This window comes from Myotis brandtii, unplaced genomic scaffold (genome assembly GCF_000412655.1).
Source record: "Myotis brandtii unplaced genomic scaffold, ASM41265v1 scaffold240, whole genome shotgun sequence".
NCBI classification, from domain to species: domain Eukaryota; kingdom Metazoa; phylum Chordata; class Mammalia; order Chiroptera; family Vespertilionidae; genus Myotis; species Myotis brandtii.
Window position 1 is genome coordinate 367,290 of NW_005359064.1, and position 14,693 is coordinate 381,982.

General features: G+C 40.6%; 1 pseudogene; it reads right to left on the reverse strand.

The window, feature by feature from the left end:
* The window catches only part of LOC102256491, a 54,552-nt pseudogene extending 40,065 nt beyond the window's left edge, over positions 1-14,487 (reverse strand).
* Positions 14,488-14,693: the final 206 nt, after the last annotated feature.

Genomic DNA, 14,693 nt, shown 5'->3' on the forward strand with positions numbered 1-14,693 from the left:
TATTAAAATCACTTAAAGTAAAATATTTACTCATTCAAAAGTCCAAAATAATGATATTTTACTATGATAAATTTTCCAGGAATTTGCCTTTTTTGTAGTTTTTATATATTTTTAATTACACAAAATACACACCCATTATACAAAAATTAGGAAATATACAAGTTTTAAGATAGTTTAAAAAGTTGAAGGTCTGAACATGAACCATAGGTGAATAATAGTGTGAAGATATTTATAAGACTTATTAAAATTAGATTTGACTTGAGTTCATTTTCCAAGATTTAGTTGGACACTTAGAACACTCGGATTTGTCACCCACCTTTATTTTATTCATAAATGATTGCAGCACTGGCCAGTGTGCCTCAGTTGCTTGGAACATCGTCCTATGCACGAAAGGGTCACGGGTTTGATTCCCTGTCAGGGTACATACCCAGATTCTGGGTTTGATCCCTGATCCATTGACATTTCTCTTCTCTCTCTCTCTCTCTCTCGCTCTCTCTCTCTCTCTCTCCCTCTCTCTCTCCCCCCCCCCCATTCCTCTAAAAATCAATGAAGGTGAGGATTAAACAAAAACAAAAGAAATGATTGCATGTTCACTGTGACTGTCATATTGCCATCAGTTTGTTCTCTACTAACCAAATAGAGATGTTAGCTAATTCAAACCTATCTAGTCAGAAACAAGTACTTTTTATTTAAAGTTGTGTTTTTTTTTAATTCCTCACCTGAGGATATTTTTCCATTGATTTTTAGAGATAGTGGAAGAGATAGGGAAAGACAGAAACATCTATGTGAGAGAAATACATTGATTGGTTGCCTTCTGCAGGAGCCCCAACCAGGGCCATGCCAGGGAGGAGCCTGCAACCCAGGTACACGCCCTTGACTGGAATCCAACCCAGACCCTCCGTTTCACAGGCCAGTGCTCTATCCACTGAGCCTAATTGGCCAGAGCAGAAACAAATGCTTTTTAATTCCATTTGTAAAATATCGAAGGAAAAGACACTCAGTTTGAATGATAATTTGTTACTAAATTTCCTCCCTACTATGAATAGCTCTACCATAAAGAAGCTCTTTATTTCAGTTCATTCAAACTCCTAAAGCCATAACTTAGCCCCATTTCTTCTCATGGGATCAGCTGTGTTGGAATCTCTTGCCTGTGACGTTCGCTCCTATCACGGCAGGCGTCTTGATTTCTAATCTTTGTCTTGCTTATAATCCACTTGTGCTTATTTGTTGGACGGGGACAACTGTTTGAGTTGTGTACATGCTGACACACAATGGCAAATTCTACTTTCAAATTCAATTTCTAAAATGATTATGACCTGGGGGGCTACTTTTTTGGAACAAATTTATAAAACCTTGCGAAATTATACAAGAAATGCCAAACACATTCCTATTGTAAAACATTCAAAAACATGGGCATACACAAAGTAAAACACTAACCCTTCCCCTCCTTCACCGATTTCCTGTCCGACCCTTTCACTGTGTACACTTTCAGCCCAGTTCCTAGGCATTCTGTCAACCTGTTTTGATTCCCTACCCCCAAAACTCAACTGGGGCTTATTTTCTATGTTTATATAACAATAGAAGAAATACAGATCGAATCAAAATACATTAATAATCAGTAGAAAGAAGATGCGTCTGTCTCCTTAAGACATAAGATGCTCAGATCTAGCAGCTACTTTGTGACCCAGCCGTCTTGAGTCATGCCAATGGCCCATTGTATTCAGTGTCCAGTCTGGTAATTGAACCAGGCTCACCCAGGCAGAGAGCTTGACAGGTATCCTCAGCAAGCCACCTCCTCCTCCCCCACAAAAGCCCAATTTAGCTTCAATTACCCTTCACAGACCTTTACATTTAAATGGTCTTTCATGGCATTAAAGGACCCCCGTAACTAGCTGAGTGACCTTGGGAACATCTCATAACCTCAGGGGCCTCATTTTATCATGTATAAATCAGGTAGTCAGATTGTGCCATTTATAAATTTTCTCCCTGCTTCTAAATTCTTTTATATCCTTTATTTTCTTCAAATGAGAGGCCAAAAGTAAGATGGTGATCTTAGCAGGACTATTCCAAGAAAATATAGCAAGTATTTTTTACTGGGGTTTTTTCCTCCTTATTTTTCTATTTAAAATACTGGTTGAGAGACCTTGACATTAACAACAGAGAAATCATTCCTATTCTGCAAGCACAGAGAACCAAGGAATATGCACTAAACTACAAAGTCCCTGGAAGGGCAACTGCCAAAGGGAGAGGCTGAATTCTAGTTTGAGAAAAAAGCAGAAGTACAAAGTTAAGAAAATTTTTTTAAAAAATAAAGTTCCACCAATGAGGCACAGCCAGAAAAGAGAAGAAATTCACATTTTTTTTTAAAAAAGACCATAAATAGACTAAATATAAGAGTGGGGAAAAGGTAGTGCCATGGTGGACAACATGAAGCTTTTTCAGTTTCATATTGGTTATCTATTGCTGCACAGCAAATTCCTCCAAAGTTAGCTGCTTAAAACAACAAACATTTATTTTTTTCATATGCTTTCTAAGTAAGGGTCAGGGAGCTGGGAATGACTTAGCTGGGTGGTCTGGCTCAGGGTATCTCATGAGGTTGTAATCAAACTCTTGGCTGGGGCTAGCTTTCTGAATTCTTGATTAGGGCTGGTGGATCCACTTCCAAGTTCATTTACATGGCAATGACAGGAGATTTTCTCTCCACATAGGCTTTTCCTTAGAGGTGCTCATAACATGATTTTCCCAAGCCAAGTGATCTAAGAGTGAGAGGGCAAGAAATAGATCAAAATGAAATAACAGTGTCTTTAATAATGTAATCTCAGAAATGACACTCAGTCAGCTCCACCATGTTCTTCTGGTCACACACCCGAACCTAGGACAATGTGAAAGGGGATCACGCAGTTGTGCTAATACCAGGATCGTCGGGACCATCTTTAAAGGCTGGCTACTACAAGTCCCATCTTGTAGCCCATCAGTTTTGGGATGACTCTTTGGTGTTAAGAAGAGGAAAACACAGTGTGGACTTTTAATATGAACAGAAACTTCACAGAGTGTTAGGAGTCAGGTCAGGCTCAAAGGTAACTAATGCTAGGAGCCAGCAAATGAATGGAAGTGGGCAGAGTTATCCCCCTGAAACAAGCTAACAGAATAGAGCAGAAGTTGTCAAACTCCTTTTGGAAAGATCCGGATAATAAACACTTCAAGCATTGTGGGTCATACAGTCTTTGTTGCAACTACTCTACCAGCATAAAAGCAGCCATAGACAATAAATGGATGAGCATGGCTATGTTCCAATAAAACTTTATTTGCTGACACTGAAATTTGAATTTTATATAATTTTTGGGTCTCACAAAATATTATACTTTGGATTTTTTAAAACCATTTAAAAATGTAAACATTTTTCTTAGCTCACCTGGCATGCCCCATAGTCTGCAGTTCCCTGAAGCACAATGAATGTGGTAGCTGAAGCTTAGTAACACCTGATGGAACTAGGATTAATGTAGCAAAGGGCTGCCTTTCAAGATGAGTTTTAGTCATAATAATATGGTGAATACTTAACGTTCCTCACCAAATAATCAAACCTCAAATATGTAAGATTCACTATAAAGGTTTATAAATCACTTTTAAACTCCTAATGGTTTAGTCAGGAGTGTTGGAGGTAATGGAACCAGAAACAGAGATGGAGGGGACCACAACCTAATTAACTATCCATATTATCTTTTACAAACAAAAATTCAGAGGTTATTAACAACTGCCATGTAAATGTTTTATTTAATATTTACTTATTGAAAATCTGTTTCTCACCTTTTAATAAAATAATTTTTATAATTTTGACATGTGATTAGGAGGATGTATGCACTTTAAGCCACATTTATTTCACTAGGGAAAGCAAAGAGAACAATAAGAATTTGAAATTGATACTGAGAATTACTCTTTAAGGAACTGAACTTTTGACCAAAGTGATTCCCAAAAAATAGACACTTTGAATTCATGAACCAACGTTACTAAAGCTGCAAGTAACAGAATGGTTGGACTACACATTAAATATCTTCAAGTGTGCTGTGATGGCTTGGGAGAAAGTTAGTGCTGATGTCTGAACTCTTGCTTGCTTGAATTTTATTTCACCCTTTAAAAAGATGAGGAATACAATAGAAAAATATTATGCATATTATTTGTGTTTTCCAAATTGGAAAAATAAAATCAGTCTGTTTCCTTTAATGATGACTTAGATTTCATTTTAACAGCATGCTAAATGCATGTCCCTTTAACACAATAATAAGACAATAAGCCATCTGCTGTGTAGTATCTTCCTAATTGCCAATGGCCTCAAAGCACAGAGCCCTCTAAACCATTCATTCCAGGGTAACTCAAGAAATATCTCTGAAGTGGCCAAATCAAATCACTACAAAACTTTGTCACCCATCTCTCAGTCTCATGCAGGCTCTCCTTCCTCATTCATCCATCCTTTAAAACATCTACTACTAAGGAGTTTCTGTTATTTTCCCAGGCCCAGGCTCCACTTAGGTGTTCTTCTATCCAGTGCAAATATGACCTAATCTCAGCAAAGCTACAGAGCTCCTCATCTCTAATAAAATTTTTTCATTTGTACAGTCAGAAAAACTCAATTCATTAGTTTGACTTGATATTTATAATAAAATATAGTGCCTTGTTTTATTGACCTTATCTTTGTTCTTTTTTAAATGTATCAGCCAAAACTAAGAAAAGCCAAATAAAACATTCTTATATAATTAATAAATGAACCTAATATTTATTATACATATATGGCTGCTAGGCAATTAATCTGTATCATTAAATTAGAAAAGAAAAAGCAGGCACAAATAGTACTTTTTATAGTTGTCTTTTAATTACCCCAATTAAGGGTGTTGCATAATAAAGAAAACACTGATAGCTGTATAGCATTTTTAGTTCAGAGAATCAGGGCTTGCAAGTGGACAAAAGAACCATCTATATATGATTCCCGGTGCTATTCTCACTTCTCACACATCAGCATGACATCTCAAAGACATTAGAACAAACTCAGAGCTAGAATAGAGGATTATGCTCATAATTTGTGCAACCATTGTCAGATATCAGAAGGGGTTGTTTTAGTTGGGTAGCTATTGGAATGCCTAGGGAAATCTTCTGATTCTTTATTGATTTCATTTGGTCAGGAGATACACTGCTCTGTGAACCACTGCTTTCATTCTTACAAGAAAGCACAATTAGAAAGGAAATAAACACTCTTTGAAAGAAAGATCATGAGAAGGGACACTGCGTTGCTAGAACTAATAACAATCCATTAGAAATCTAATAAAAGTTGACATTTTTTATAGTATCTGAGCTGGGATGAAGTGTAGGAAGACGGGCACCCCAGCGTCATCACAGTATATGATGTGCTCCATTTTCCCACTCAAGCCTGGGAAGCCACTCACCAAATGTCCCTCATGTCATTCCTCTTTCCACCACATGCTGACCTTTGGAAAATTAGGTCTGTTCATACTTGAGGACATTTGTCAAAATGATAGTTCTGAACTGATTTATATAAGAAAAAACACATATAATTTAAAAATAATTCTTTTCCATTCATGATATATCTAGCCATAGTCATAACTGCATGAGCAAAAGAAACGTTCATTCTCAAGTGAGGAAACACTGTTACCATTAGCAATATAGATAGGTAGGTAGTAGACAGATAGATATAGATATAGATTAGATATATAGATACAGATATAGATCACCTAACTGCATATCAAAGAGATGTGCACAATCTTATTTCCTGTCTTTCAGAAACTGCACATTCCAAGTTGAAATCATGTAAATGAAACGGGAACTTGGGCATGAAAGAACAAACCAATGCATAAATATGAGGTGCCTTATTTACATCAAATTCAAGTCAAAACGATTTAAAGATAGTGATTATGAAAAACAGTCTATCTGAGGTAGGACTAGAGAGGTTGGTGGGGATACGTTTTTAATTCTAGTCAGGAGGGAGAAGTTTTAAACTCTAATCAATATAGAATTTTTCTTAAATTTTCTAGGCTGGAGCTATAGTTCTGAATTCTTGACTAGGCTTGGTGTACCTAAATGTAGGTGCTTGTGTACCTAACACAAGCAGCTACATTTGAAATTACCACCTGAGAAAAGGGTCATGATTATTTTTTCTTAGAAACAAGGAAGTGATTAGAACTTAGTGAAGGCAGAGCCCTGTGATTTGCCCTTGGGGTACTTGCCTGACCTTCCTTTACAGACTCAGGGGCTGTAGGCCTCCCTCCTTTAGTGCAGATTCGTGTATCATAAGCTCCTTACCACAGGGATCAGCTGGACAGCACACACTGCTGGCAGGGGCGTGGGTTGCTTAGACTGGATTTGGACACAGTAGTTTACTTTGGAGATGACCCTCAGAAGCAGAGGTAAGGGAGGAAACATGGAAGAGATGGGAGGGTAAAAGTCACTATAATGTGCGTTATTGAGTTGGTTACTGCTCCAGACACCTGAAGCTCAGCCCTACTGAACAAAAATAGGAGGCTGGTCAATTAACTTAGGACACAAATGCCAAGAATATACAATGGGGAAAGGACAATTCCTTCAATAAATGGTGTTTGTAAAATGAATAGCCACATGCAAAATAATGAAAGTGAACCATCTTATACCATACAGAAGAATAAAATATATTAAAAACTTGAACATATGACCTGAGATCATAAAACTCCTAGAAGAAAATACTCTTGTCAATGACTTTTTGGATTTGACACCAGAAACAAAGACAACAAAAGCAAAAATAAACAAGTGGGGCTACATAAAACGAAAAAGACACAGCAGAGGAGCCATCAACAAAGTTAAAAGGCAATCTACTGGCTGATATTTTGGATTTAGCCAGAGTTGAACAGGAGATATTTGAAATTGAGATCCTGAAAATGTCCTTAGAGATAACAATGTTTGGGGTATGGCTTTGTGAATAGATGGCTGAGGTGAGGTGGAATGAGAGACTATTGGCTATGAAAAAAGAAATAAGGAACTGAGAGATTGGAGTATTGGATGAGCCAGTTATTAAATTCTGAAGTCCCCAAGAATGGTGGCAGAATTGAGAGTGAAGTGAGTCAAGTGTTCAAGTCATCAAAGAATAAGGCATCACAGAGAGACTGGCAATCAACAGTCCTGACCTGGAAAGCTGAAGAGGGAATAAACAGCCTTCACCGGAAGCCAGAGGAAAGTGAATTCCCATGTGGGGAGCCAGCTTTCTATGAAAACATGGATCAGAAAACTACTACTACCCCTCGGCCAAGTCTGGCCCTTGATCATATAAATAAGGTTTTACTGGAACTAGCTATGCTCACTTATTTCTATGGCTGCTTGTGTGCCAGCATGGGAAAGTTAAGTAGCTGGAACAGAGACTACTAGTATATTGCCCACAATGTGTAAAATATATGCTACTTAGCCCTACACACAAAATGTTTTCCGACTTCTGAGTTAGATGCAAGAAGGGGAATGGAATGTTCCAGCAAGAGGTTAAAGATACATTGGGTCTCTGCTGATAAAGGTCTATAAATATCAAAGGGACCTTCTGGAATTATTTGAGAGGATAGAGAAGGGTGGATGATGAGATTAGGATATATTTGGGACAACCTGGACAACAGTGATAATCTTGAGGCTTGGACCTCTAATGGTAACTGAGGCAACCTGGGTGGTGAGAAGCTTAATGAGCTGGACCCTCCAGGTTGGGGGAAATCCATGTGAGTGGAGGTGCTGAGGCCGCTAGAGGAGCTTACAGCAGCTGAAGACCTTGGAAGATGGGTTTGCCCTTGGCTAATGCAGGGGACATGCAGCAGTGAATATCTCTGGGGATTAGTCTTGCCAGCATCTGGTCTGGGGCAGGTCTTTGAGTGCAGTCACTGCTTGATTCCTAAAGTTATTTCTGGAATATAAAGGAAGGGGAGGGAAGAAGAATAAGGAGAAGAAAGAGAAGGAGAAGGAGAAGAAGAAGGAGGAGGAGGGGGAGGAGGGAGAGAGAAAGAGAGAGAGAGAGAGAGAGAGAGAGAGAGAGAGAGAGAGAGAGAGGCAGCAGGGAAACAGACAAGCTCATCCTATATAATAAAGAACTAATATGCAAATGGCATCACTCCCTTACACTGTCATGCTATAATGGCTCAGACACTCAACACTGGGGAGAGAGAGATGGGGACCAGCCAGGCATAAATGAGCTCACAAGAGAGAAATGGGGACCAGCCAGGCTGTGGCCCGGGAGAGGGACAAGCCACTTGCCCCACGGTCCCAGGCACCAGCACCTGCGCCTGCAACCCAGGAAAGGAACAAGCTGCCCACTCCGAGGTCCTGGGTGCCTGAGGCTGTGGCCCAGGTGAAGCCACCTGCCCACGGTCCTGTGCGGCTGTGGCCAGCCCGGATGAAGTCGGCCCGGGTCCTGGATGCCTGCAGCCGACCAGAGGGAGGGAAGCCTGGGTCCCGGGTCCCAGGTGCCTGCAACCAGCCGGAGGAGGGAATCCTGGGTCCCAGGTGCGGGGCCAGGCAGAGGCAGTTAGGGGCAATCAGGCAGGCAGGTGAGCGGTTAGGAACCAGTGGTCCCTGATTGCGAGAGGCAGTTGGACATCCTCCGAGGGGTCCCAGATTGGAGAGGGTGCAGGCCAGACTCCCTCCCATGTATGAATTTCATGCACCGGGTCTCTAGTAAATGATAAAATGACAGCTCTGGATTACACATATTAATTCTAGAAAATCATTAACCAGAAAAAAATACTTGCATAGTTTTCATGCTAAAAAGTCTCTTTATGACCTTAGACAATCCAAGTAAGAAATCCTATTATTAGTGCTAAGGTCTCTTTGGAGTCCTAAGAACTCCATGGTTCAGTGACAGCAAGATACACTGTGTAATTTGTTCTCCTTCAATTTATTATCCTTCTAATCAACTACCTGCAGCTCTAAACAGTGGTTAGAGTGCTTCTTTTAAATTCACCTGGACTTTTAACTTGTTTGAAACTCTAGCTGGATAAATAAGTAACACATGGCCCCCGGGTAGCCGCGGCGGGACTGCTTTCCCACAGCTAGCAACTTCTTCCTGTCTCCGCCACAGGCACCCTTTCTCACCTCCCGTCAGAATAAAGACGGGGGAAGGCATTTTTTCTCCCAAGTCAGTCCTACTCTGCTAAGATCCATGCTCCACTACTTCAAATTCTCCTCTTTTCTGGCTTCTCATGAGGATGTACAGGTTTGTTATACCCCAGAGAAACTTAACCCAAATTCCCTGTAGGTAACTTCCTATTCTGGAACACTCCACCAGTTAATGACTGCATTTTAATACATCCCCTTTTCATAAGAGTAGAATAGCCTCCATTCCTTTTCTTTCAATCCAAGAGCTGCCTACTGGATTTGCATTCTGTTAAATATTTCTCAGCTTTGCTGCCTTTAGCAAAGATTTCTCCTTCTAAACTCTCTTAGACCAAATGGCTACCCTAACAGGAAAAATAAAAACAAGATTCTCAATAGAAGATTTAATAGCAAGTCTGAGCCAAGTTGATCTTGTTTCATCATAGAATCCCTGACATTCCACAGGGAAAAAAACCTAATTTAAGGGTGGAGAGTGAAGTAACTCTGATAACCAAAAGTTCTGAGAGCCAGAAATGACATCTAAAAATAATTTTTGTAAATGTACCCAGAGGCTATTGCATGATGGGCACCCACAGGAGCCGGGCCCTAGGCATCTGCTTATGCCTCAGGCTGCTTATGTTGATTGGCCAAAAATAGCAACAGCAAGGTTTCACCTAAGGTTTCTACCAACATTCCCCCCTAGCTACAAATGTAACTCCCAACCTGAGAACCAGACTGATTCACTTACAAAAAAAATGTGTTCCATCATGAGCAAGTCTGCATTTTGCTGCAGTGCACAGTCCATTCTCTTTGAAGCTGATGAATTTCCATGATCATTTTTCCAGCTGCTGTCTCTTGTGTTATTACACTTACTTTTCTTTACTTCCTCGCTTCTATGTGCTTTCTCTACTTTTCCTGCCTTCATTTCTACCTATTTCTGTGGGCCTTGAAACACCAGAGAAAAAATGATTAATTCCAAAATGGGTGATCTTTTTTAAAAAATACATTTTTATTGATTTCAGAGAGGAAGGGAGAGGAAGAGAGAGATAGAAACATCAACAATGAGAGAGAATCCTTTATCAGCTGCCTCCAGCATGCCCCCCACTGGGGATCAAGCCCACAACGCAGCCATGTGCCCTGACTGGGAATCAAATCGTGACCTCGAGATTCATAGATCGATGCTCAACCACTGAGCTGCACCAGCTGGGCAATGGGTGCTCTTAAGGAGACTTCCAAAAACATGTAACACTCTAGGGAAAGGAAACTAAAGTGCCTTGGTATGTTCTGGGACATATGAGCAGTTTATTGTGGCTAAAGCAAAGGATATGTTAAAGCTTAGGCTGGACTGGGAACCTTTATCCTGGAGGCAGTGGTCAGCCATGAAAGATTCTAAGGAAGGGAGAGGAAGAGAGAGATAGAAACATCAACAATGAGAGAGAATCCTTTATCAGCTGCCTCCAGCATGCCCCCCACTGGGGATCAAGCCCACAACGCAGCCATGTGCCCTGACTGGGAATCAAATCGTGACCTCGAGATTCATAGATCGATGCTCAACCACTGAGCTGCACCAGCTGGGCAATGGGTGCTCTTAAGGAGACTTCCAAAAACATGTAACACTCTAGGGAAAGGAAACTAAAGTGCCTTGGTATGTTCTGGGACATATGAGCAGTTTATTGTGGCTAAAGCAAAGGATATGTTAAAGCTTAGGCTGGACTGGGAACCTTTATCCTGGAGGCAGTGGTCAGCCATGAAAGATTCTATGCCAGAGACATAATGTGTTCTATGCTGTAGAATAATTCATCTTTCTATTATGGGAGTCTACAACAGCTATCTATGGCTGTGTAGCAAATTATCCCAAAATTTAAAGACTTCAAATAATAAAAATTTACTACCTTATAGTTTCTGTGGGTGAGGAATCCAGCATGGCTTAGCTAGATGGTTCTCTTCAAAGTCTCCCTGAGGCTGCAATCAAGAAGGCAGCCAGGATGGCAGTCCTCTTGGGGCTGACTAGGTGGGGATGCAATTCCAAAGTAACCCAAGCAGTTGTTGGCAGGACTCAGATCCTCGCTGTTTATTGTTTGGAGGCCAACCTTAGATCCATGACACCCTTCTTTGGGTTTCTCTATGTGAAGCCCACATCCCGTGGGCTTCTCCACAGAGCCACTCACAACACGGCACCTGGCTCCATCAGAGTGAGTGAAAGATAGAGCAAGAAAAGCCAAGTAAGATAAAAAGCTAGCATATTTTTTGTAACCTAATCTCATAGGAGATATTCTAAATTTTTTTTTGTGTGTGTTCTATTCATTTGAAGGAAGTTGTTAGATTCAGCCCACACTCCAGAAGAAAGAATTACACAAGGACATGGATATCAAGAGGTAGAAATCATAAAAATACAGAGGAGAATGAGGACACAATGAATGGCATCTAAAAGCTAATGAAGAGGATTTCAAGGAGTGGGAATTCAAACATGACATAGAGATGTCAACGTACTCCAGCCAAAGCCTGAAGAAACCTACTAGTAGTTGAACAAGTTGGGCATATTGCTTGTTGCAGGTGTGAAGGCACACACCACAGGGAAGCTCAGGGTGTGTAGTAAGGTGGCATTGGAACCGACAGTAAGGTCTGGGCTTTGGTTGAGTGGTTTTGGGGGAGCCTAAGGAAGCAGAGGCTCACTGTGAAGTGGTTTCTGTCAGGGAGCAGGGACAAGTTCTATGACTGGGTATCTCAGTAAATCTTATCTACAGGGAGGGAGAATTAAAAAGAGGGTAAAATTGTCTATTCTTAGACAAAATTGTGAAGTGGTCTTACCTTGGCTCATTTACCATGGTCTAAGGGCAGCCTTGGCTGAGGTTGTTCTCTGGAGCTGTTTACATTTAATGGAAGAATAGGATGACCTAGCCATGAGTGCCAGGCCAGCTTCATTCAGCATATCAGCACCTGCTCTTTTCCCTTTCTCAATGGTCAAGTTAAAAGAAGCCATTAATAGTATAATTAAGACAAGCAGGGGTTAAGAACATGATTCTGGAGACAAACTGCCCTAATTCAAGTCCTGACTTCATCGCTAACTAGCTATGTAATCTGGTCCATTGGTAAACCATCCTGTCCTTTAGTTTTCTCAATTTAGAGTGAAAAATTTAATCATATCTATCTCATTGGCTTGTTCTGAGGATTTATGAGTTAATATACATGTAAAGTATTTAGAACAAAACTGGCAGGTAAGAACTATATAAACGCTGATTATCATTATCATCTGTGATCCTTGAAGCAGCAATTTTGTTAGAGTGGTAGATGACAGAAGCCAGGCTGCAATGAGCAAAGATAAAGAGCAGTTGATGAAGTAAGGTCAGCATGTGCCCAATAGCCCTTCAAAAGGGATCCTGACCAAAAAAAATCTGGAAATCATGCAGAAATGGGAAGGAAATTGGTTTAGCCAAGGTTGGTATAGAACAGTGTTTCTCAAAGAGCCTTAGAAATGCAAAAATCTCAAGCCCTCCAGTTGATTCTTTTAAAAAACAGCTTTGTTGATATAAAATTGACTAACAGTAAATTGCATCTATTTATAATATACAATTTGGTCAGTTTTGATAAATGCACGCACCATAAAACTATCACCATGTTAACATATTCATCATCCCTTGGTAGTCCCTCCCTCCCTCCCGTCTCCCCACCCCCACCATCTCCCAAGTGAGTCTAATGTGAATGCATGAGAACCATTTGGGTATTGAAACATATTCTGTCATTAGGAGGATGTAGGATCATGGCTAAAAAAAATAGTAATAAAAATGAAATGCTAACAGTGAAGAAGGAAGGCCATGGGAGATAAGCAGCAAGATCAGTGTGTGTGGGAAAGGCAGCTGGAGGTTGACAGAGCAGGTTAGGGAGGATTGTCAGAGGCAAGGCCGTGAACAGAGCATGCGCTCAGTTTTTCACTAGGAGCAGACTGGTGCCAGGAGCAGTGAAGACACGGTGGTTTTTGCAGGTCGCCACTCACACACTTTTGCTATAAAATCTTCCAATTTCAGGTCTCTGATCATGGCACATTCCTGTTACAAAACCCTTAATGCAGTGGTTCTCAACCTTCTGGCCCTTTAAATACAGTTCCTCATGTTGTGACCCAACCATAAAATTATTTTCGTTGCTACTTCATAACTGTAATGTTGCTACTGTTATGAATCGTAATGTTAATATCTGATATGCAGGATGGTCTTAGGCGACCCCTGTGAAAGGGTCATTCGACCGCCAAAGGGGTCGAGACCCACAGGTTGAGAACCGCTGCCTTAATGGATTCCCTTTATTGAAAGATGCAATAACAACAAATAGACAGAGGAACAAGCAGCAACAAAACCTTCTCAGCCTGACTGTATGAGGTCTGGCCCCAACTGTGCTTCCAACACTCTTTCCACTCCAGTTACCTCTGTTCCCATCCTTGGGTTTGCTCCTGTTCTGCCTAGTTGCTCCTTTCTTTCACTCCTTCAGAGAGTGCATCCCTTCCTCTCACATTTAAACATTGCCATTGCCCAAAGCCTTCTCTGATGGCACACCTGGGAATAGTCTCTCTTTGCTCCAAATGTTTATATCATATATGATGTCATTCTTGTTGAAAGTGGCAAATTCTTAAAGGAAAGGACTCTGTGCCTCTCATCTTTATATCATAGCACCCGGCACACTACCCTGAACACACTCACTGAATGTTTGCTGATGTATGAATTCTTATGACTGTGTTTCTCAACCTTGGCACTTCTGATATATTTTTCCAGATAATTCTTTGTGGTGGGGGCAGTCCTGAGCATTTTTGGATGTTTAGCAGCATCCTTGGCCTCTGCCCAATTGATGATAGTAGCACCACTTTCCAAGTGGGACAACCAAAAATGTTTTCAGAGATTGTCAAGTATTCCTTGGAAGGTGGGGAAGATATCCCTGGTTGAGGCACTTGACCATCGACTTCCCAGGTTTTCCTCCAAAATATGCATTAAGAAAAACATAGTGGCAATGATATAATTCAGGTCAAGAAAAGAAGAAAAATATTAAACACCTGGAACCATTCCTAAGTCCTAGGAAACTTCATGCACTTTTGCAAGTAGCTTCCTCTATATTTTTTTCTCTTCCTTCTTCTTTGCTGCTTAGGACTTTATTCTAATAGACTGTCCACCAACTCCTGCTAACAGCAAAGGACAATATGTCATGCACTGGAGTAGTGAAGTATTGAGAATGGAATGGATTCAAGTAAGTTTTGAAATGAGGTGCCCATTAGTGTGTCAAGCTGAGCTATGCAGGCACCTCTTACTTTACCTCCACATCATGCTTGCTGTATGATCTATGGCCATCTGTTCTCAGGAACTGAAGATGGTAAATCACTTTCCCACATTTGTTATGAGATAACGCATTAGCCATCTTAACTTCGTGTGGACAAGTTCTGAAAGTGACAGTCAGGAAACTCTGATTCCTGCTCTGTCTCTCTGAGCTATCTAGAGCTTTACAATCTTAAATAGTTCCCCCTTCATCTCATAATCCAGTCTCAGTTTTAATACATTTTCTTCCTTACTATAATATGATATATGGTGTTCATTTGGCAAGTGTAAATCAATGAGCTATTTGCT